Source organism: Orcinus orca, chromosome 4, assembly GCF_937001465.1.
Source record: "Orcinus orca chromosome 4, mOrcOrc1.1, whole genome shotgun sequence".
Lineage (NCBI taxonomy): Eukaryota > Metazoa > Chordata > Mammalia > Artiodactyla > Delphinidae > Orcinus > Orcinus orca.
In genome coordinates this window covers 143,116,620-143,139,600 of record NC_064562.1, presented here as the reverse complement: position 1 = coordinate 143,139,600, position 22,981 = coordinate 143,116,620, and positions in this window count along the sequence as shown.

Here is a 22,981-nt window from a genome sequence, read left to right as displayed (position 1 = left end):
ATATTAGATTTCTATCACAAACTGTTGAAATATGAATTATGTCATAATAATATGCAAATTCACAAAACTATATTATGAATACAAGACAAATCATTGCTCATATATATTTAAGTTATTCGGGCAGAGGAGCTATGTATAAAAATGTAACTTAGAAGAGGTTTGCTTTCAGCAAAAATTATTTTCCTTTCCTGATATCTCTTTAATTCTTACCTTCATCATATTTCTATCAAAAATTCCTTAATGAAAGACATATGCTATAAATTTAAATATCATTCATTTCCTTTAAATATCATTTCCTTTAAATATCATTTCCTTTAAATATCATTTCCTTTAAATATCATTCATTTTTACTGAAAAACAAGACAAAAATTATAGAGTATCTACCATGTGTCAGATGCCGTTCCTGGCATTGAGAACCCAAGAAAGTTAATGTCCTGAAGAACTGAGAGTTTAGTTGTAGAAAAGATTGCAGAACTGTTAACAAAAGACTATGTTGCAATGTAATATAATGCATGCTTTAATAGAAACATGCACTGGCCCTTATGGGAGAATACTCAAGGAAAATTTTACAAAAAAATATGTTACCCAAGATCAGCCTCCTGTAATGAGTAGGTACTGACAAATATTCGTTGCTTGATCTAATTTTAGTCAGGCTCCTGAACCTTCACCTAGGCCCATCTGTGGACGTTCTTGTAAAATGCAGTTTTAACAAGAACCCTGCTGATCAGTTTAGCAAGAATGTCCCTGCCCTTCACACCTGATCACCCTTGGATTGTAATTAAAAGTTCTCACTCCCCACTCCTGGTATCTGATCACCCTGATCTGTCTTCAGCAGGACCCCTACTAGGTGAGTTCAGCCAGAACCTACCCCACCCACGCATCCATTTGATGTTTCCTCTTAGTAATTTTCCATACACTAGCCCTCTTGCCTCTTGGCTATCAATCCCCACTTGGCCCTGTTGCATTTAGAATGAAGCCCAGCTCTATACTGGGCTCTATTTTCCCCTAGCGTAATAGTGCTGAACAAAAGTTGCCTTCTCTGCTTTAACTTCTGTCCAGTTATGATTTTCTTTGAAAACAGGCAGGTGGAAAGGATTCTGTGCATTCTCTGCCAGAGACAAAAGCATAGAAGCAAAAGAGAGCATAGCCATTTATGTAAGGAGTGGCGAAGCTGCCACTAAAGAGCTCATTACACCCTTGTTTGTCATGATAACGAGCTAGATTTTTTCTTGAAAGCATTAGAAAAAAGCAGAATGACTTGGAAGTCTTGAGAACGGTTTGTTCTAGAGGAATCATTGACAAGCAAGATAAAAAATGGATTGTTGCACTGCCAATCTAAAGGCTTTATAGTCACCTAGGAAGTAGTTGTGGTAACAGAGGAAAGAAATATTGATGATCTGAACTAAAGCATGGCCAGTGAGAATAAAGAAGAGGAGGTATATTTGAGAGATGTGGCATTCTGGAGTTTATTAGACATTCATTGGCCTGAGATATAGTTAAAGGGATCAATGGCATACTGTCATTAATTATAGCTACGGCTGTAGCTAAATGGATAGGCTTGAAACTGGAGGGAAGGGGGCAGGGCACAACCTTAAAAGAATGACATAGCCCTTGAGGATATGACACAAACTGGTTAGAACCAACTAGGTCCGAGATGGTGGAAGATTCTACTTCCAGTAGACCTTGGGCCTCATTATACACTCTTAATACGTTAGCAAGCTAAATGACGCACCCACCAGCGCCATGACATTTCCAAGATCGACTATCAAAGGTCAAAAAGTGGGCAGGGGCCAAATTGCTGGAAATCTCCACCCCTTCTCCAAAATAGTTGGAATAATCCTCCCACTTATTGGCTTATGAAAATAGCCAGCCCATAAAAACTAACCACCCCATATCTTGGGGTCTCTCGTCTTCTGAGATGGCCCACACTCTGTCTGTGGAGTGTGTTTTTCCCTTGGCCGCTCTCACTTTCCGAGACAACCCCATGCCCTGCGGCCTCTCTCACCTTTTGAGACAGACTGCATTGTCTATGGAATGTGTATCTCTCTAAATAAATCCACTTCTTACCTATCACTTTGTCTCTCACTGAATTCTTTCTGCAACAGGACATAAAGAATCTGAGCTTAAGTCCTGAGACCAGGTGTGTGATCTCAATTAAAAGACAGTGGATTCAAGCCCCAATCTGGGTGGTGTGGTTTCAAGCTAACTAGTGAGAGTAGCTAGAAGAAAGGCCAGTCTACAGTGACCAGTTATCTTAAGGGATAATGCAAGAAAAATCCATGAAGGTACAGAGACAGAAGAGGAAAATTAAAAGAGAGTAGGAAACTGCTAGGAGTGGTCAGTGTACCAAGTATTACAAATGATTCCAGCAAAACAAGGTTTGCGCATAAACATTGGGGCATCCAAATTAGGATGCCAAATTGAAGTCTCACTTTGCCACGTCCTTATGAAAATATACAAACACATGCAATATTGGAAAAATCTGGAAACCTAGAATAGCCATCAGTAATTCTCCAGACTCTGAAGATAATATTCACAGAAAAAGATTAAAAAAGTAAAAAGAGTGCCTTTTAATTAAAGAAAAGGTCAAGAAAGATGTATATCTCATCTGTAATTACTGTTAATTCCTAACTCAGACACACATGGCTTTCATTACTGAAATTTTTTTTTTTTGCGGTACGCGGGCTTCTCACCATCGCGGCCTCTCCCGATGCGGAGCACAGGCTCCGGACGCATAGGCTCAGCGGGCATGGCTCACGGGCCCAGCCGCTCCGCGGCATGTGGGATCCTCCGGGACCGGGGCACGAACCCGCGTGCGCTGCATCGGCAGACGGACTCTCAACCACTGCACCACCAGGGAAGCCCTATATTTCTTAATATATATTGTAACTTGTAGTTGTCTGAGCTGTATCATTCTCCCCCTTCAAACTCTATCACATCAATACATACATTTCTATATTTAATGCATGTCTATAATTTTTAGTACTCAGAAACATCAAGTTTAGGGCACAAGTAGACATGCAGTCGTGCATTACATGCCTTACAGCTAGTAGTTACAAGAGACAGAGAAGGAAAGGGGTTAGGAGCACTGCATTGTGGGAGTAATTGTCTGTAGAGTGTTCCTTCTGACAAAGGCAGAAACACAAGTGTTTGAGGTTCACAGCATGGCACCCCACAAAGCCAGAGATTCAAGGAGGGAGAACAGGAGATTCCTTTTAGTCCAACAAAATCAACTAGATGAATGATAGCCAGACATCAGAAATTTGGCTAGAGAGGCAACGGACCAACGCACGTAATATATCATGCTAGAGTTCTGAGTGGTGCCACGGCTCCCCTTGTTCTTTTGTTTTCAGCAAATTATGATTCATCCCAGCTTAATGGGTTAGGGTGTCAAGTCTGGACTAACAATGCTCAGACAATCTGCTCAGACAATTTTTAAATTATCAGGATTTTTTTGAAGTATGGGTTTTTAATCCACTAGACTGTGATAAACTGTTACCCTAAGTAACCTGGACCTTTAGATACCGGTTAACATTAGTGTGAAGTTACCAGAGTTAGCATGACATTAAAATTGCTTATTTTATTGTTACCTCACTTAAAAATTTCTAATTGTGTATATTTTGTTTTATGTTCATAATAAAGAAGTAATGTTTTTCATATGTAGGAAAAATTATGAGACTTCAGAGTCCACCAAAAAGATTATTGAGTTTCCTACCTAACGTAGCTTTCAGGGTTGTATCAGCCTTACTTTGTCTTTGAGAAATGCAAATAATTCTTAACAGTAAAAATGCAAATTAATTGTGTCACTTGGAATGCAACTGATTATTTCTAGTGGACAAACTATGCTCCTGTATTTATAAGTGCACTTTATAATTCCTATTGACCTTTTTATATGTGATCTTTTGAATTTTCCTTTGGACTGGTTATAACATCTTAGTGCTTCCCTAATTAAGTAATGAGGCAAGAAAATGACTGACGTGTTCATTTTATGTTTGTATGAGAGTCATTATTTTATCTATTGTGAAAAATTACCTTTTTGATTTAAACATACATATATGTAGGTACATGTATACACACACATACATAGTTTATAAATAATATTCACTTATTGGCACTGTGCATTAAAATAGTTTTATCTGTAAATGCATAGTGAAAAAAGGTAAGAAAAACATAAAATATAGACTGAAAATACCATAAGGCAGAGAAAAGAAAATCATGCAAAAAAGTTCACATAAGTAGGACAAGTGAGAGAGTTTTAACCTTTAAAAATTGGCATTTTTGGTTAAGTAACTGGAACAAATGAAACTAAAGAAGTAATTGAATATTTAGTAAAATAAAATAAAACTATTAGAAACATCTGACCCTGAAGATTGATAGAGCTCAACATCCATCAGAGCTTATTATAAAACGAAACTAGCATCTGGCAGAAACTTTGAGTTTTAAGGATAAAATAAAATCCTAAGAGAAAAGGACTTTTAACAATTAAAAATTTAAATATATAAGATAACCATTTGGTTTTCTCTTCTATAACATTGATAATAGATTAATTTTTTCAGGATAATAAATTAATTTCCAAAATTTCTTGAGAATTCTTTTTAGGAAAAAGATTATGAATCATACAACACAATATACATACATGTGCAGTATGTATAAGAATTAAAAATATATGCTATCTGAGAAGACTATGTGAAAAGAATTCATTGAAGTTATTAAACAAATTTTGAAGTTCTTTAAAAAATTGGATATGTTTTAATGTTGAACATTAAAGTCTTTAGTATATAATCAATCTTAAATAATGAATTCTGATTTATAATATTAAATAATTTTAAATTAAAATACTAATGTAAGGTAAACAAAATTTTTTAATTAATAAAAGTAGATTAAATTAGTTAATTAAAAGACAGATAAAAGTATAAGATTAAAGTTAATGGATTAATATTTATCTGTTAATCAGTGCCTATCATATAAAGTACTTGCTTATATTTTTAAAAGTCTATTGTTGATATTAATAAATAAAATCTTTAAAATGGCCTTATAATCATACATAAGTGATATTTTAAAAATGAGTAATACACAACCAAAGAGATTTGAAATTATGCTTTTATGTAAATTACTTTTACATATAACGAAAAAACTCAAATGATACAGCTTCACTTCTTGATACTTTGAGGAATTTGCAAAAACAGATTAAAACTTAAAACTAAACACTCCTGGGTTTCCCGGGTGGCACAGTGATTGAGAGTCCGCCTGCCGATGCAGGGGACGTGGGTTCGTGCCCTGGTCTGGGAAGATCCCACATGCCGCGGAGCGGCTAGGCCCGTGAGCCACGGCCGCTGAGCCTGCGCGTCCGGAGCCTGTGCTCCTCAACGGGAGAGGCCACAACAGTGAGAGGCCCGTGTACCACAAAAAAAAAAAAAAAAGAAAAGAAAAAAACTAAACACTCCTATTAAACAAATACATGATGCATACAATGTATGCCACATCAGAAGGTAAAGCCAAAGTCTTTTTTATAAGAAAATAACAGTAGATAGATAAAAAAACAAAAACATAAAACAACCAAAAATGCAAACCAAGGTAACAGTAATATATTCAATGTGGTAAAACACCCTTACTAGGCAAGAAACTGAACTTTCAGGTAAGGATAAATTAAAAGTTAGAGCAAAACATATCCCCATATAAAATTTAATGAAATGTAAAAAATATATATAAATATAATCTTAATACATAAAACATAAAAGCAACCCTAAAATTAAGAAGTAATATGACTAATATGATGAGCTTGAAAAATATTTTTCAAGGAAATGTGATATACAGTTGGATTGAAATTCATTCACATATCAACTAGAGGAACAGAAACATATAGTGTCATCATTTTTTCTATATAACTTTTAAAGAATTCTCATTTACTACTCACTGAATATCCATGAGCTTGCCAGCATTTCCCATTCTCTTCATAATTAAGCAGTCTCGGCATCTAGTTCTGGGATATGGGTTGTGAATGAAAGGGCATTATTCCATTTCTAAACAGAAGCATTTAAGACATGCAACCCCTCTAGCTCTTTCTCCACTGTGTAATTCAAGGTGATCATGGGTTATATGCAGTGAAGCTGGAGCTTCTATTAGTTTGGGTTTTAGCATAGTAACTTAATGGGTTAAGCAGCAATTCATCTTTACTATTTGTTGTCTTCCAGAGTTTTACTCATTGATGGAACACTTAACAACCATTGACAGCCTTAGCTACCCTATGTCCATGATAAAACCCTGTCCTGTACCCTAACTGTCAAAATTAGGGGACCAAAAGAGTAGATAAGAAAATGATCTTTGAAACTGGACAATACTAAACTGAATATCCACGGTGTACTATTTTCCTGTGTGAGGTTTTTAATATTTAAATAAGAATTTGAATAAATAAATAATTGCATTGCTGGTTAAATAACAAAAACAACTTTTCCAAAATATATAGGCCAGTATTTAGCACACAGCAGGCAATAAATAAATGTTAATCCTCATGCTTCATTCTAAATCTTTTCTTCCTACTGAGTTTCCTCCTCAGGGGCTTAGTCATGATTTTGCTCTTAAAGGAAAACCTGGTGCCTGGATCTTTTGCCTTTCCAACAGATTTCATTAAGAGAGCACTGTCTTCCAACACACCCCCATCCCTGTACTCTACCCACTTAAATAAAAGCTCTACCTGTTTCCCACCCTGGAGCTCCCTGATGCTGTCTGGCTGTTTCCCACCCTGGAGCTCCCTGATGCTGTCTGTCATTCCTCTCTACAAGAAATTTATCCAGTCCCTGCTCTCCACTTTCCTCTTCCTGTAGGTCATCTCCACTGTTTGTTCTCTGACATCCCTAGACTATGCCATCCCATTGAAAATTCAGCTCTTGTTAGAATATAGATGAGAGGGCATACAGGTAAGATTTCATTTGGACAATTTTGATCTCATATAAAATAATATTTAATGATACTAATCCATATATTTCTCAGGTAATTAAAGATTTACAAAATTACTTCCCCTAAATGGGGGAAAATATTTAAATAATATTTTTAAGATAAAGGCTTTTGCCCCTCCTTCCCCCATTTGGTGCTACAAAAGCCTGAGGCTTAAGGGATCTCACTGCTTGAAAGACATATTATTTCTTAAATATTTGCTAAGGTCATTGTTTTTTTCAGAGAAGGCATTTCTGGTCAGCTATGTTGTCTTATGAAGCAATATCATTTATAGTAAGCTACAATACGTACTCCTTTAGCCATAATCAAAACACTCTTCAAACAGAATGCACATCAGTTCCTTAAAGGTTAACTTCTAAAAGAAGTTCATCACTTCAGAAAGGAAGTGCTATAGTGCATAAAAGGTCACAGCAGTTTCTGCTTAAGCCTGCACAGTCAAATGCTCTTTACAACATGAGCTAGCTCTCTTTTTTTTTTTTTTTTTTTTGGTACGTGGGCCTCTCACTGTGGCCTCTCCCATTGTGGAGCACAGGCTCCGGACACACAGGCTCAGCGGCCATGGCTCACGGGCCCAGCCGCTCCACGGCATGTGGGATCTTCCCGGACCGGAGGCACGAACCCGTGTCCCCTGCATTGGCAGGTAGACTCTCAACCACTGCACCACCAGGGAAGCCCTATTTTTTAATACATAGTTTAGCTGCACAATTTTCAACTTTACTAACCACTTGGTTGAAAACATAATTTTGATTTAAAAAATTCTGTTACATAGGTATTTTAAAAGTCTGTTAACCTATTGATTTCCCCCCAAAACTTCCTTCATTTATCTGATATGAAAAAGACTGACATCAACTGCTTAGTCATTAATTTTAGATGATCTGAAGTTGCAAAATTAGAATACAGAAGTATATGTGTAAAGGAAGCATTTGCCTTGAACTTGTCATATCAACATGCATTCAGGATGAAGACATTAATGAAATAGTGGCATCCAAGTCTAAAAGGAACAAAGAAGACTGGTGAACTGAGTTAAGGCGGAAAAACCTACATGTTGATTTAAAAAGAAAACCGAAATATCAGCAATAAAAATAGATCATCTGAAGTTCAAATTTGACCAAAAAACACTTAATATTTTTCTCATACGTGGAGTGTGTCAAGAATAAGATAGGCATTTCAGAATAAAAACAGCATAAATTGCATGAAGGCTTTAAGAATACACTTGACATGTTCGGCAAAAATTTGATTCAGTTGATCTCTAAGACCATATTAGAGAGGGAACATTGATAAAATTTAAGAAGCATGTTAGACTAATCTGTTATTAAAGATTGATCTAGGTGCTTTCTGAAATACAGATAGGAATGGACAAAACTGAAAGTCAGAAGGCTATCCAGAGAACCATTTTAGCAATCCAGGCGTGGAATAATGAGTTAATAGGCAAGACAATGACAGCAGGAATTGGGAAAAATTGATTGAGCTATCCTGCAAAACAGTAAATTAGTGTCTGATTGGCTACTTGAAGAAAGGACAAGGGAAAATTCAAACTCATTTGGCAATGTCTAACTTTAGGATACATAATAGTGGATAGATGGAGTAGTGAGATGGAGCTGTTTCTTTTGAGGGAAAGGTATTTATCTTGTTTAATACATGCTGAGTTTGAAATGACATGTGGGCATTTAAAAGAAAGTGTCCAATAAGGAGATTGTGAAGATAAAACTCCAGGAAACACGTCTGCTTGTGTTCACAGATACTAAGGAAGGAAATGGTGGTTGAAAAGAAAATGAAAATTTGATAAAGAAGGTCAAATAATTAACTAGGCAATGTCTCAAAGGAAGCACAGAGGATTTAATAACAAATATTGGCAGCTAGCCCTGGAAAACCAAAAAGAGAAACTATTCTTCATAGGTATAAAAAAATAAAGGTAAAATTGGAAACCTGTACTTTTTAAAAAATAAATTTAATGCCAACTCTACCTGTTTCCCATTTTGGTTTTGATTAGGATTCTTTAGAGCAGTTTTAGTTCACAAAAAACTTGAGCAGAATGTATATACCCTCTTATCCCAACAAACATACACAGTTTCCCCTACTGTTAACATCTTGCATTAGTATGGTGCTATTGTTAAAACTGATGATCCAATATTGATACATTATTATTAATTAAAGTCCATAATTTCATTAGGGTTCACTCTTAGTGTTATACACTCTATGGATTTTGACAAATGCATAATGACAGTATCCATCATTACAGATTCACAGAGAATAGTTTCAGTGTCCTAAACTTGCCCTGAGCTCCACTTAATCATTCCTCCCCGAAACACTGCGAATCACTGATGTTTTTCCTCTCTAATTTTACCCTTACAAATATCACATAGCTGGAATCATACCGTGTAGCCTTTTCAGATTTACTTCTTTCTCTTAAAATATTCATTTAAGATTTCTTCATGTCTTGTCATGACTTGATAGCTCATTTCCTTTTATCACTGAATAATACTCCATTGTCTAGATGTACCACAGTTTGTTTTTCCATTTATTTAGTGAAGGACACCTTGGTTGCTTCCAAGTATTGGCAACATGAATAAAGCTACCGTAAACATTCATGTGCAAGTTTTAGTGTGTACAAACGATTTCAGCTCATTAGAGTAAAAGCCAAGGGGTGCAATTGCTGGATCATACAGTACGGGTATGTATAGCTTTGCATAAAACTGCCAAACTGTTTTGCAAAGTGGCTGCACCATTTTGCGTACCCACCAGCAAGGTATGAGAATTCCTGTGCTCTACATGCTCGTCTCTTCTTGAGGTTGTTGGTGTTTGCCATTTTGGCCATTCTAATAGCTATGTAATGGTATCTCATTATTTTAAATTGAACTTCCCTGATGACATATGATGTGGAGCAGCTTTTCAAATGGTTATTTTCCATCTCTATATATTTTTTGGTGAGGTTTTTGTTCAAGTCCTATGCCCAATTTTTTTTTTCTATGCCCAATTTTAATTGAGTTATTTGTTTTCTTAATGTTGACTTTTAAGAGTAACTTGTATTATTTTGGATAACAGTCCTTTATCATGTATGTCTACTGTAAATATTTTCTCTCAGGGTGTGGCTCGTCTTTCATTCTCTTAACAGTGCCTTTCACAGAAGTTTTTTATTTTAATAAAATCTAGCTTATCAATCTTTTCTTTTATAAATTGTGCTTTTGGTATTGCATCTAAAAAGTCATTGCCAAACTCAATGCCCCCTATATTTTCTCCCATGCCGTTTGCTAGGAATTTGTTAGTTTTGCATTTTACATTTAGGTCTATGATTCAGTGTGCAATTTAGAACTTATGAATTGTTTATTTCTATAATTTTCCATTTAATATTTTCAGACTGTGGTTGATCACAGGTAACTGAACCCACGGAAAGTGAAACCACTACTGTAAACCCTAAAGCCTCCAGAAGGAATGGGGCTACGTCAGACTTCATTTCAGCATTTTAAAACAGATTTTTGACTTCTGATCTGCAGAAATGCAAGCAATTAATGTGCGTTGTTTTAAACCACTATGTTTGTAGTAATTTGTTACAGCAACAATAGGAAACTAATTGTATATTTTTCCGTTTCTTCCACTTAAACTGTCCTCACTGGATTATGTATTGTGAATAAATTTTGAGACAAATAACTGGAAGAATTTATCTTCCAAATTTCAACCATTTCCCTCCATGTGCGTGTGTGTTGTAGACATACATACATCTATGTTTTGATAGGCAATTTTGTATATGTACATATATACATATATGCATACATATGTGTGTAAGGATACACGTATAGCATAACTGGAAAAAGAAACTTGAAACTTCATTTAATCAACATTTCAATCTTATTTGAATATATTATGTAAGAGCCTTCCAGTACATCATTTTTCAGTGGTCCAAGAAATTTCAGATATTACTTGAAATTTAATCCTATATATTTTCAGAATTTCCTGCAGCTTAGTGAAAAATTTTGAATATAAATCTATGCTTAATCCAATATTCATTGCAATCTGATGGTTCAGTTTAGGATTATATGTGCAAAGCATGTTTTAAGATTGAAGATAAAAAGGTAGAAATATACGTTGATATATATTTCAGTATAAATTTGAATGGAAAGTGCTTTTCTCGCAAATGTCCCTAGGTTTAAAAACTTACAGTAAAATCATTCTGTTGTATTTTATAAAAATCTAATAAAACTGTATTGAAAATAAAATTATTGAAAAAATACTTTGTTTGAATTAGTCCATAATAAATGATAGATATAATAGATTTCAGTTCATATTTTTTTTCTACTAGTATTTAAAACTTTTGGAGAAACATTTAATTACTAATTATTAATATAAATAATTACTGAGATATTTTCATTCTTTCATTATAAATTTCCAAAAAGCATATTAAGTATGTTTATTTTAAATTAAGAAGTTTGATAGTAATTTTTCCAATAATTTTTGGTTTTGTATTACTTTAGGATATAATTCCTCTGAGTTATACTTCAGAAAAATAATATTTGATTTGGCACCTGCAACAAACACCCAACAGCATACAGCTCTGCAATTACAACAATTAATTTTTCCCTCGTTTACTTAAGAATTCTTGTATGACATAAAAGATATGGTGATAAGTACATTATTGACCTATTTCTGATCCCAAAGTGGAAATTTACAATATTTGCTCATTTGTTTGCTGAAGGATTTTTTAGATATACTTTATCACATTAAGGAAGTTCCCTTGCCGGAAAAAAAGGTTAGTGCATGGCCCAAATAGCCTTTTGGCTGTGAATGCTGGGGCTGATAATTATATCCTGCAATCTTCTCCAGAGCATGGCATTTGGCTAAAGGAAGCTTCTAAAAAAAAAAGAAAAGAAAGAAAAGAAAAAAAAGAAAAGAAAGAAAGAAAAGAAAGATATGTGGGAAGTTTTGCTCCCTTAGGTGGCAGACAAGGGAATGATATGAGGACTGAAGCCCAGACATCTTGCTTCAAAAGAGAAAAATCAGTTTTACTATTTATATTTCAGAAGCTACCTGTGAATGATACTAAAGCTAAGCTTCACCAGAGATCTCATTTTTGCTCTGCCCTTTTTCTTGCCTTTGTTCTCTCTTACAGGATTTTCTGGAAGAACAGATTTTCAAGAAAGCACATGCATATGAATCCCTGCCTCAGGGATTCCAGGTCCTTCTAGGGAACCTGACTTAAGACAACTTATTTCATTTTTGCTGATTTTGCATTATGAATGTATGGTGAATGTACATATTTTCTGTTCTGATACAAGGTGATAATTATATTGTTTTATTCCTTTTGAATGAATAAAAAAATGTGGGATTGTGTTAATTTTTAGATGGTAAATAACTCTTTATTCTAGAAATGAGCCCGACGTGGTCATTGTCTTAGTCCAATTGGGATGCTGTTAAAAAATACCATAGATTGGGTAGCTTATAAATAAAAGTATTTCTCCCAGTTCTGGAGGCTGGGAAGTCCAAGATGAGGGTGCCGGCAGATTTGGCATCTGGTGAGGGCCTGCTTTCTGCTTCATAGACTGCCACCTTCTCATTGTACCCTCACACGGCAGAAAAGGGCAAGGGAGCTCTCTGGGCCCTTATATAGAGGACACTAATCCCATTCCTGAGGGCTTTGACCTTAGGATCTAATCACATCCTAAAGGGACCTCCCCCAAATGCCTTCACATTGGGGATTAGGTTTCAACATGAATATTAGGGAAGACACAAACATTCAGTGTATAGCAGTTCATGATGTATCATCTACTTTATGTATAGCTGAATTTGATTTACTTTTATTTTATTATTTTTGCATCTATACTCATGAATGATACTGCCAGGCAATTGTCTTTCAATAATCTTGTCTTTTTATTTCAGTTCAAGTTTATGTTGGCATGAAAAATATTGTTGGGAACTTATTTTCTGTTTCTGAAAATAGTTTCTGTGAGAATGTTATTTCTTTCTAAAAATTTTAAAGAATTAATAGTAATGTTATCTGAGCTGTGGCTTTTTTATTGTGGGTTTTCAAAAGAAATCATTATGAAATCTGTTACTTTCAGTTATAGGAATGTTTCCATTTTTAAATTTCTTCTATCACTTTTGGCAAATTGTTTTCTAAATGTACATTTCATCTAAGTATTTGAACCTATTAGAATAAATATGTTGACAAGACATATCTCCTTATTATCTACAGCAGGCAGAATGCTCAGATGTCTGTCCCAGATGTGCAGGCCATGTATAATCCTTGTTGCTTGAGTGTGAGTAGAAGAAGTGATGGGGCCAAGACAAGAGAATCATGTGGGTATATCACTCCTATGATTAGGCTACTAATCAGGAGACTTTGAATTACTTAAAAGGGAGGTTATTCTAGAAAGGCCTGGCCTATTAGATAAACCATTTTTAAAAAGGTAAAGTGACAGACTTTCTCCTAATGGCATGGAAAACAGCAAACAATCATATTGTAGAGAGGCCCACTTTGCTGGGAATGGTTATTAGCCTCTAGGAGTTGAGGACCTCAGACCCACTAGAAGTAAATGAATCCTTTCAACAACGAATGAGCTTGGAAGAAGACCCCAGTGCTCAGATGACACCAAGCTTAATTTTCAGCCTGGTGACATGTGAGAAGAGAATCCAATTAATGCCTTCCCAGATTTCCTACCTACAAGACTATGAGATAAAGGATTTGTTTTGTTTAAGCCTCTTAGTGTTTACCACCTCTTAGCAGCAATTGAAAACAAAAACGTTATTTGTCCAATTTCCTACAATTTTTAAGTTCTTACATTAACCAGGCTTTAGGTACAAATTACAAGTTTTGATAGACCGCAGTTTATCACTTATACATAGTTCAAAACATTTAATCCCACTATTTCTTCTTTGACATACTTGTTTAGAAATGTAAAGATTTTTAAAAATGTATCCATCTGTTACTGATCTCCAGCTTATTTCCATTCCACTATGAACATATTTTCTGTATGACTTTAATTCCTTAAAATTCATTGTGACTCAATACATGTAGCCCAGGATATACTTTATACATCCTTGATAAGAGAGTGTATTCTATAATTCTTAGAGATACTCTGTGTCACTTAGGTCAAATTTGTTAATTCTGTTACTTAACATTTTTTAATCTTTACTGATATTTTTTTTTCTGTTATAACAGTTATTAAACAATGTATGATAAAATCTTCTACTGTGATCTTGATATTCTATTCCTCTTTTTAATTCTGACAATTACAATTTTTATATCCATTAAGTGCATACTAATTTATTATTTGTATTATATATATTCATTTTTTTACTTTCTTCTTTTTCTTTTTTCTTTTTTTTTTTTTGGCCACGCCTCATGGCTTGCAGGATCTCAGTTCCCCAACCAGGGATTAAACCAGGGCCAGGGCAGAATGCCCAGAATTCTAACCACTATGCCACCAGGGAACTCCCCATACTTTTACTTTCAACCTTTCCTTATCCTTATATTTAAGGTAGATTTTCTTTTTATTACTGCCATCAAATCTACGGTTAATCAAATCTAAGGTTAATGCTGATGCTTGAAATGGAAGAAATTCATTTAAGCTTAATTTAACAGATTCAGCTTAATACAGCATCACTAAAAAAAAAAAAAAAGATGACTCATAAACAGGTGTTTTTCATAAACCCCTTGACAATCACAACTTCATCTATTTGAAGTCATATAATAACACTCTGATATGGCTAAGACATTACTTCCACAATCACACACACATTCTCACACAGAACAGAATATTCGGATGTGGAACTCTGGGTTACGTTTTTAGTTGATTTCAGCTATGCTATTGCTTATTCCTCCAATGTTAAAAAATAATCTCCCTTTTCTTCTATAAAATTTTAGTTCCATTTATTTTCTGAAAAGCACTATTAGAAGTGACTCATAAGGCACATGTGAAAAATAATTTTGCCTGCATTTTATTTTTACATATAGTAAGAAATAAGGGAATATTAGCATTATCCTTGCTTTTATCAGAGTAAAATGGTTCCCTTTGTTCTCCAGTGGCTCTGCTGAGAGGTCTTTCTTGGTTATACCGATGTATGAAAAGGAATATCCATTATTTTAGGTGACATATGTAATACAAACTTCTGGTTTTAGTATCTTAACAAAGTTTGTGTGGCCCCTGTTTTACAAAGGAATTCCTCAGAAAGGAGATCGACCATTCTTGGGTGAATGTAAGTTCCAATATGGGAAAAGACTGTGGGAGTAGGGTGCAAAAAAATGTGAGTGTCAACTTGACTGAGAGAACTAAGTTATCTTCCAGAATCAGCCACTGCAATGCATGGTTCTACCACAGAAAAATGACTACACAGGAGAATATGAAATAAAACAGTATGTCTTCAACACCCTGTATGCATGGAACAGTAATTGTGTGGCAGGACACACTTTTTTTTACATCTTATTCTATCTCTTGCTCCAATGGTTAACTGGAGGGACTTATGGCATTGAAAAGAACATGTGAAATAGCTTATTTCTTACAACTGTTCTTATAATCCAAGGAAAAGAACATCGAATAACTTGTCCTCTCATTGAAGGATTCCCTTACCTAGTTCCTGAGTATCCAAAGGACAACAGCTAGAGCAAACCCACACCTACAGATACATAAGAAAACCACACTCATGAACTGAGATCACCTTTCAGAAGAGGCACTGTCCAACTTCTTAATGAGAGTGAAAAATCCTCTCCTATTTACAACATAATGTGCAGAAGTTACCCTGACCCAAAACAGAGATAATCTTTGACATTTTTGTAAGGAGGTATTTCTTGAGTTCTTGTCTCAGTTTCAGATTGTGCCTCAGGAAGTAAGCAGTACATAAGAACATAAAAAATACTGTATAAGAATCATCTCTCCATAGATGATTCGCCTCATCTAAACCGAGACACACCAGAATTTTTATAATAATTTTTAAATTTCTTTACCTTTAAGTTAAAATGGAGCTATGCTAAAACTCATATAAGATATTATCCTATAATCACTGAAAATGGGACATACAGAGTTTGAAGATTTAAACTCCTCCAGTCCAAGCAAAGTCCCTAGAGTTGGAAAGGGAAGAATTTGCTCTCGCCGTTATTTTTTGCATTTAAAAAAATTGGATATTTTTCAAAATATCCAATAGGTCCAAGCATAAACCATGGACCAGAGTAGGTGTTCATTTGTAAAGTAGCTATTCTGATTTATATTTAAAATAAAAAATTTAATAAATTTTATTAAATAAAATAAAAATTATTTATTATATACAGAGTTTAATATAAATCTATTAAAATTGTATTTTAATAAATTGTATTTTATTATTTATTTTATTAAAATTAGAATGACCTGACATACACAGTGAGTTGAACACTGCAGAGCAGCAAGCCAATCACATGGAGAGAGTGGAAATCATAAACACTCTCAGGAAGGTGGTACAGGGCAGGGAGAAGAGCAAATAAAAAAAGGAAGAAACTGATGAATGTTCAAAAGAAGATTAAAGTCCTTTGTGAGCACAGCCCTGCAGCTGATATCACACCTTTGACTGAGGGCTAGGGGAGGAGTGAGGGCTGCACATATCCCCACCTCCTGTGTACGCAGGAGATCTCTGGAGATGAAAGACCAACAGAGGCTCTAATTTATCTTTCCTACAAGTTTCACTTACCACTTAGCAAAATGACAGGGATGATACTTTTTTCAAGATCAGAATTTTTTTGGATTACATTACCTACTGATAGCAACACAAAAGTGCATGCTTTATGAAGCATGTAAAATAGAGGCTTTCTCACCATTTCTGCTTCATGCAGGGGTGAGTCCTACACAGGAGGAACTGGACACAGAGACTAAAATTAACATGACCATATTTTCAAAACAGACAGGGACTTACTTAAAGTATACAAATTAACATTGGATCAATTCATGTCTTTACTATATGAAATTTTTCACTATTTTTTATTTCTTAAATTTCATGGCAAGCTGTAATTTTAGTACATATATATATTTTACTATTCATATACGTGCCAGTTTAATTAATATGAAAATTTACTGTAGTAAATGGAATGGAGGAAGTTCAAAGATTTAAATGTCTGCAGTTCAAGAAACCCACCAGGAGTTGGAATCAAAGCTAATAAGTGGTAGAATCAGCATTTGAACAAGAACAAATGGTTCCAGAAATTATTCCTTTCATCACTAGGCCATACTGCCTTTCTGAGAAGGTACTGTGTGATACAACAAGGTACTGTGTGTTCCAAACGTACCACTTTGGAACAACTTGTCCAAAGTTACATAAGTAATAAAAGGTGGAGCCAGAAAGCCTGTGTCTCTAACCACTGCACTGTCCTGCATGGGGTAAGATCAGATCTATCAGTCCATGTGTCCAGTGTGCCCTGGAATGTCTGGATGTTCATCATTATATGAACTTCAACTTTCACAAAATCTCCCAATTTACAAATTCTATACAAACACCCAAATACCTTGTGTCTCAAATACTTAACATTTCATTGTGACAGCTTTCTCTGCTAGGACTAGGACTAATAATATCTAGCATGTATTGAGTTCTTGCTATGCGCTAGGTGATGTTTAAGTGATTTTTATATGTTAACTCCTTTAATTCTGACAACCCAGTGAGATCAGTAGCAAGATTATTTTATTTTAAGACACAAGGGAAATAGGTAATACAAATTTTAAATAAATGTCCTAGGTTTTTATATTTTTCTTTTATTTAAATCACATCTTTAGTATTGAATTATTATTATATACTACAGTGATTAACACACAAAACTGTGAAGTGAGACCTACGTGGTTTTTTTTGTTTGTTTTTGGTTTTTTTTGCGGTACGTGGGCCTCTCACTGTCGTGGCCTCTCCCGTTGCGGAGCACAGGCTCCGGACACGCAGGCTTAGTGGCCATGGCTCATGGGCCCAGCCGCTCCGCGGCATGTGGGATCTTCCCGGACCGGGGCACGAACCCGTGTCCCTTGCATCGGCAGGCGGACTCTCAACCACTGCGCCACCAGGGAAGCCCGAGACCTAAGTTTTAATCACAACTCTGCCATTTATTAGTGTGACCTAGTTAAATTAGCTGATGGACAAAAAAAAAACCATAAGAAATAAAAGGGGCTTGAGTTCCCTGGTGGTCCAGTGGTTAGGACTCACCGCTTCCACTGCAGGGGCCACAGGTTTGATCCCTGGTTGGGGAACTAAGATCCTGCATGCCAAGGTGTGGCTAAAAATAAAAAATAAAAAAATAAGGGAAGAGGGCTTGCAGGCTTATTTTAAAATATTTGAGTGAGGAAAATAAGATATTTAAAAATTTCCCCAATAAATATTAATATTTCCCCAAATTAATTGAGCAAATAAAAATTATGATGGCTTTAAACAGAGTAAATTGAATTAAGTTTTGGTGCTTTAAAAGATATGTAAATTATAGTATGGTAAAAGTTAAATAAAATGTGCAGTTCAATTTGTGAAGTTTCTATTGGTATATACTTCTAAGCTCACTGATCTTTCCTTGGCAATGTCCAGTCTACTTAAAAGTCCATCAAAGGCATTCTTTCCATTAGTGTTTCTGATGTCTAGCATCTCCTACTGATTCTTTCCCAATTTCCATCTCTTTGCTTACATCACCCAACTTTTCTTGAATGCTGTCAATGTTTTTCCATTAGTGCACTTAACCTATTAATAGTAGTTATTTCAAATTCACATATATTGTCAGTACACAGCCCTATACAACAACTATATGCAAAGAAAAAATTTTGTAGTATAACACACATGACATAACACAGTAAGCATAATTATGTGATTATTTGCAGTATACGACACGACATTTGTAGTATAACACAGTGAGCATAATAATTGAGTATAATTAATATGGGGTAATAAGTAGGTCTCAACATTTTCAGAATAAATTATTTTAGAGAATAGCAAGGTCAGTTTAGACACCAATTTTGAAATAAAAATCTAATAACAAAATGGCTTACTAAATTAAAGAATCACTTCAAATAGTATCTTCTGAAGGTCTATAATACTCCTCTCATTATGTTGTGTTAGGTCTTTTATAACCTCGATGTCCTATTACTTTCTATCTCTAATAAATTCATAATTTTTTGAAAAAATTTTACAAAACCTGAAACTATTTTTCCTCTCTTCTATTAGTGTCTTAGGCTACTCGATAATGGAAAAATAAATCAGAACAATGAAAATAAATAGGTTATCTGTTTCCTCACATGTAAATCCTCTCATGAATCACCTGAGACAAGCGTTTTTTTTTAAAAAAAGCAATTGCTGAAACTATTCATTCATCACAGTGCATATGGTAATGTATGAACAATATCCAAGTTTTATTCAGGTTTTTAGGACCTCAGTGTTTCCGTAAAAGAGGCAAGGTCAGAATTCTCTCATTTTTCTAGTGGTTGCACACTGTCACTACCTTAGAGATATTGGGGTGAGTGTGATTTGGAACTCGAGGCTGTCATGCCTTTATTTGTTAGACTTATCAAGTAGCGAATTCAATCATAGTTTCAACTTTGTTGTATCTATAAACATTACATTATGAATCTGCATCCCATTGAGTACAAAATAAATCTGAATTATTTATATAAAATTAACAACAAAGGACAACAGGATATGACTTCTCTGTCACAAGAATACTGATTTTGATATTTGTTGTAAAGCAGAACTTTAAAATTACTCCATCTTTCCACTGCATCCCTTCATTTCATAATTAGTCCTATAGACATGCCAAAGTATGCCAACCCAGACACAGAACAAGGCTAATTATCTGTGAGAGATTGAGGCTTACCAACTAGTTGTAAATTTTTACTCACCTGGGTCAAAGGGCCCTCAAGAGGTCAAATGATACTGCCACTAAAACAGCACATAGAAAGAGAACCACACAGAATGGTCAAAGAGGTCATCCATGATAATAAGTACAGAAAAGTTAGAGTTTAGGACCAAAATATTGCCAAGTGATGAGTTGCACAATTGCTGACATGGCACTTAAATTTGAAGTACCTCTAATTAACTGCAGGGGTGAAAAGGAACCATAGAAAGATAGTGGAGGAGGAATAAATCATGGGCCTCTAAGGAAAACATTGTTTTCTTCATCAAAATTCTTTTACTTAAATTTCCTTCTGTAGAGTCTTAGGGATGGCAGAAGCCACCTAATTAAAAATTCACACATTACCTATTAGTCATTTTTCAATCACATTATATAATGCCCCTGGAAAAGAAACTTTTGATAATGAATGTAGTCGACCAATTAAAGTAACCCAGAAATTTCTTTGATTTACAACAAAGAAACCGTACTTGACAATGAAATTAAAACTAGTTGATTTGCAGTCTCTAAAACAATTTCAATCATTCTGTGCTTCCTTTAATGCCACTTTCTGTACTTAAATTGGGTGTATCTTTATCGGGAGAGCTTGTGAGAAGTAAATTGAGATTATGACTAATCTAAGTGAAAAATACCTATTAAGAAACGTGGGATTTGTCTCATTTCCATTACATTGTTATTTGAAAAGGCTTCTGTTTCCTCAGGAAAGGGTAAAAGGACAAATAATTGGCATTACATGCAATCATGAAAAGCTGTACTAATTTTTCAAAGTCTTGAAAAAGCTTATGGAATTCATTTGAAATCTGAGTGATTGAAAAGGCATTTTCTCCCAATTTGCCTAACTTGTATTCATTCATACTGTTGAGAACATTTAGATGACGATAATCAAAATATTAATAAGTTAGAAAAGTATTCATATGATTAGAAATGCAGTCATACAATTTTGCAAGTTAGCAATACTTTGAGGAGCTGAGATTTAAGGTAGCTCTTTCCTTTGCATAATTAAAAAATCAATTAAATTTATTACAAATAATCATCATAATCTACTAGAATCTACTTGATTTAAAAAAAAAAGGTTTCAGGATAATTATCTTGAATCATGGGTAGGATTATAACAATCAGAAAAGGGAAAGGACATTCCAGGTTAAGAAGAACAGGGACTTTTTAATGAGTGGAGAGACATGGCATAGAGTAAGAAATTGAATGATAGAAGACCAGGATTCTAGATCTGGCTTGATCACCAACTTGATTTACGTCATTGAGAACATGCCTTTATCCCTCTAAGCTTAATGATATTTGGCATTTGTAAAATAATAAAAATAAAACATGTAAGACCTGTTATTTGTAATCCAGGTTTTTAATTATCTATGAGCATATAGGCATATTCAAGAGTCAAATTTCATTGAAGCGTGGGATAGAGTTAGTGGCATCATGGAAATTAAGGCTAGAGAATTATTGTAGAGCCATGTTGGGAGGCTCATGTATGCCAGCTGGAGTGAATGTATAATCCTGTAAAATAAGTAAAACAAAAAATTTCCACCAGCACATTCTCTCGATAGAATCAAAAAGATCACTGACTATCTATAATGAGAAGCATAAAAATCATAGTAATAGTAAAGATCATCTTTCTCACACTTCTGTTGATGTTCTCCTAACATTGAAGGAATATTAGGCTTTAGTCCAAAGGAGCCCTCTGAAAGGAAAGGGCTTTTTTCATATGTTTGGGTTTAGCTTAAAAGTCATGAGACCTTTCACTACACATATCATAATATACCCATAGTTTTTAAAATGATAAAATATTTTCCCCAAAAGCTTTGAGGTAAACATGGAACATATTTATTCTCTGGCTTGAGTTAATGCCTCATATGTCATCTCAAACTTCTGGAGATGTGTCTGTTTAGGCAATACAGGTCTAAATTGTGTGTGTGTGTGTGTGTGTGTGTACATATAATACACATACTGGTATGTATTATTAAATTACAAAATGAAACAAGAAAATGTAAAATAATGACCTCACAATCACTTTTGCATACTTTATCTTCCTCTAGGTCCTTCTGGTGTGTAACACAATTGTGCTAAGTCTTTAAGATTTAAATAGACACAGTTATAAAGCAACTGGTTTTCCTTTGTATGAGGACAAAGCCAACTTATACAAGACATAAATTGATTTAGGGTCATAGTCTTAGCTAATGTGCTTTAACCAACCAATCTGTAAGTGTGGCTATAAATCCAAAGCCTGCATAAAGAAATAGCTCGAGCTGAACACTGCTAAATACATTAATAGAAAAGGAACTCACAGCACTTAATCACGAAAATTAACTAATCCTTTACTCATCTAAGAATTTCAAGGCAGTAGAAAAATAGTGAACTAAGAAAATTAGTTCACTATATGTTTATATATACATATATATGGATATATATCTACATATATGGACATATAGAGAGATATTATATATGAAATATATTAAGGAACATTTGAAGAAAGCTTTATAAATAACCATTGCTCCTAAAGTGGTATTTTTCATAAAAGAAATCTCACTTCTAGCAAAACTATATCATAAGATATATCTTCTCACATATGAAGAAAAGCATAATTTTAATGTTTATATTTTCACCAGATGTTAAAACTTTATTAGATTAAAAAATTAATCACTCTACAAACTTTGATAGACCAATCAGAGAAAATGAGTAATAAAGGAGTTATTTTTTAAATAGTCTTAATAAGACTAGCAGCAAATTTTATATACAGTGAACTTCTAATTTGAACTAAAAACAATGTTTCCAAACTGTGAACAAGAGACCTCATGTTCTTGGGGATTTAATATAATACTTTTTACTATAAAATTAAAAAAAATATTGCACACCCACTGTATGATTTGGACTATTCTAGCATATTCATACATGTTATTAAAACTCACCAACTCTCTGAGAGGTAATTTTATACTCACTGTCATGATGAGAAATTAGTCTAACATATGTAGATAATTTACCTACATTCACCCACTGACTAAGTGACAGAATTTTAATTAGTTGTCCAGTCTGTTTGAATAAAAGCCCCAAACTGTCCCACTATACCTTGCTGTCTCTCAAACTATAGGAAATGTTAGTATTTGGGAAATGCTTTTCATGATCTAAAATAGTCAGGAAGCAATTGGTCATTAGCTGTGAATGACAGAAATAGTACCAATTCTTTGCCTTCAATCTCTGAACTCAGGCTAC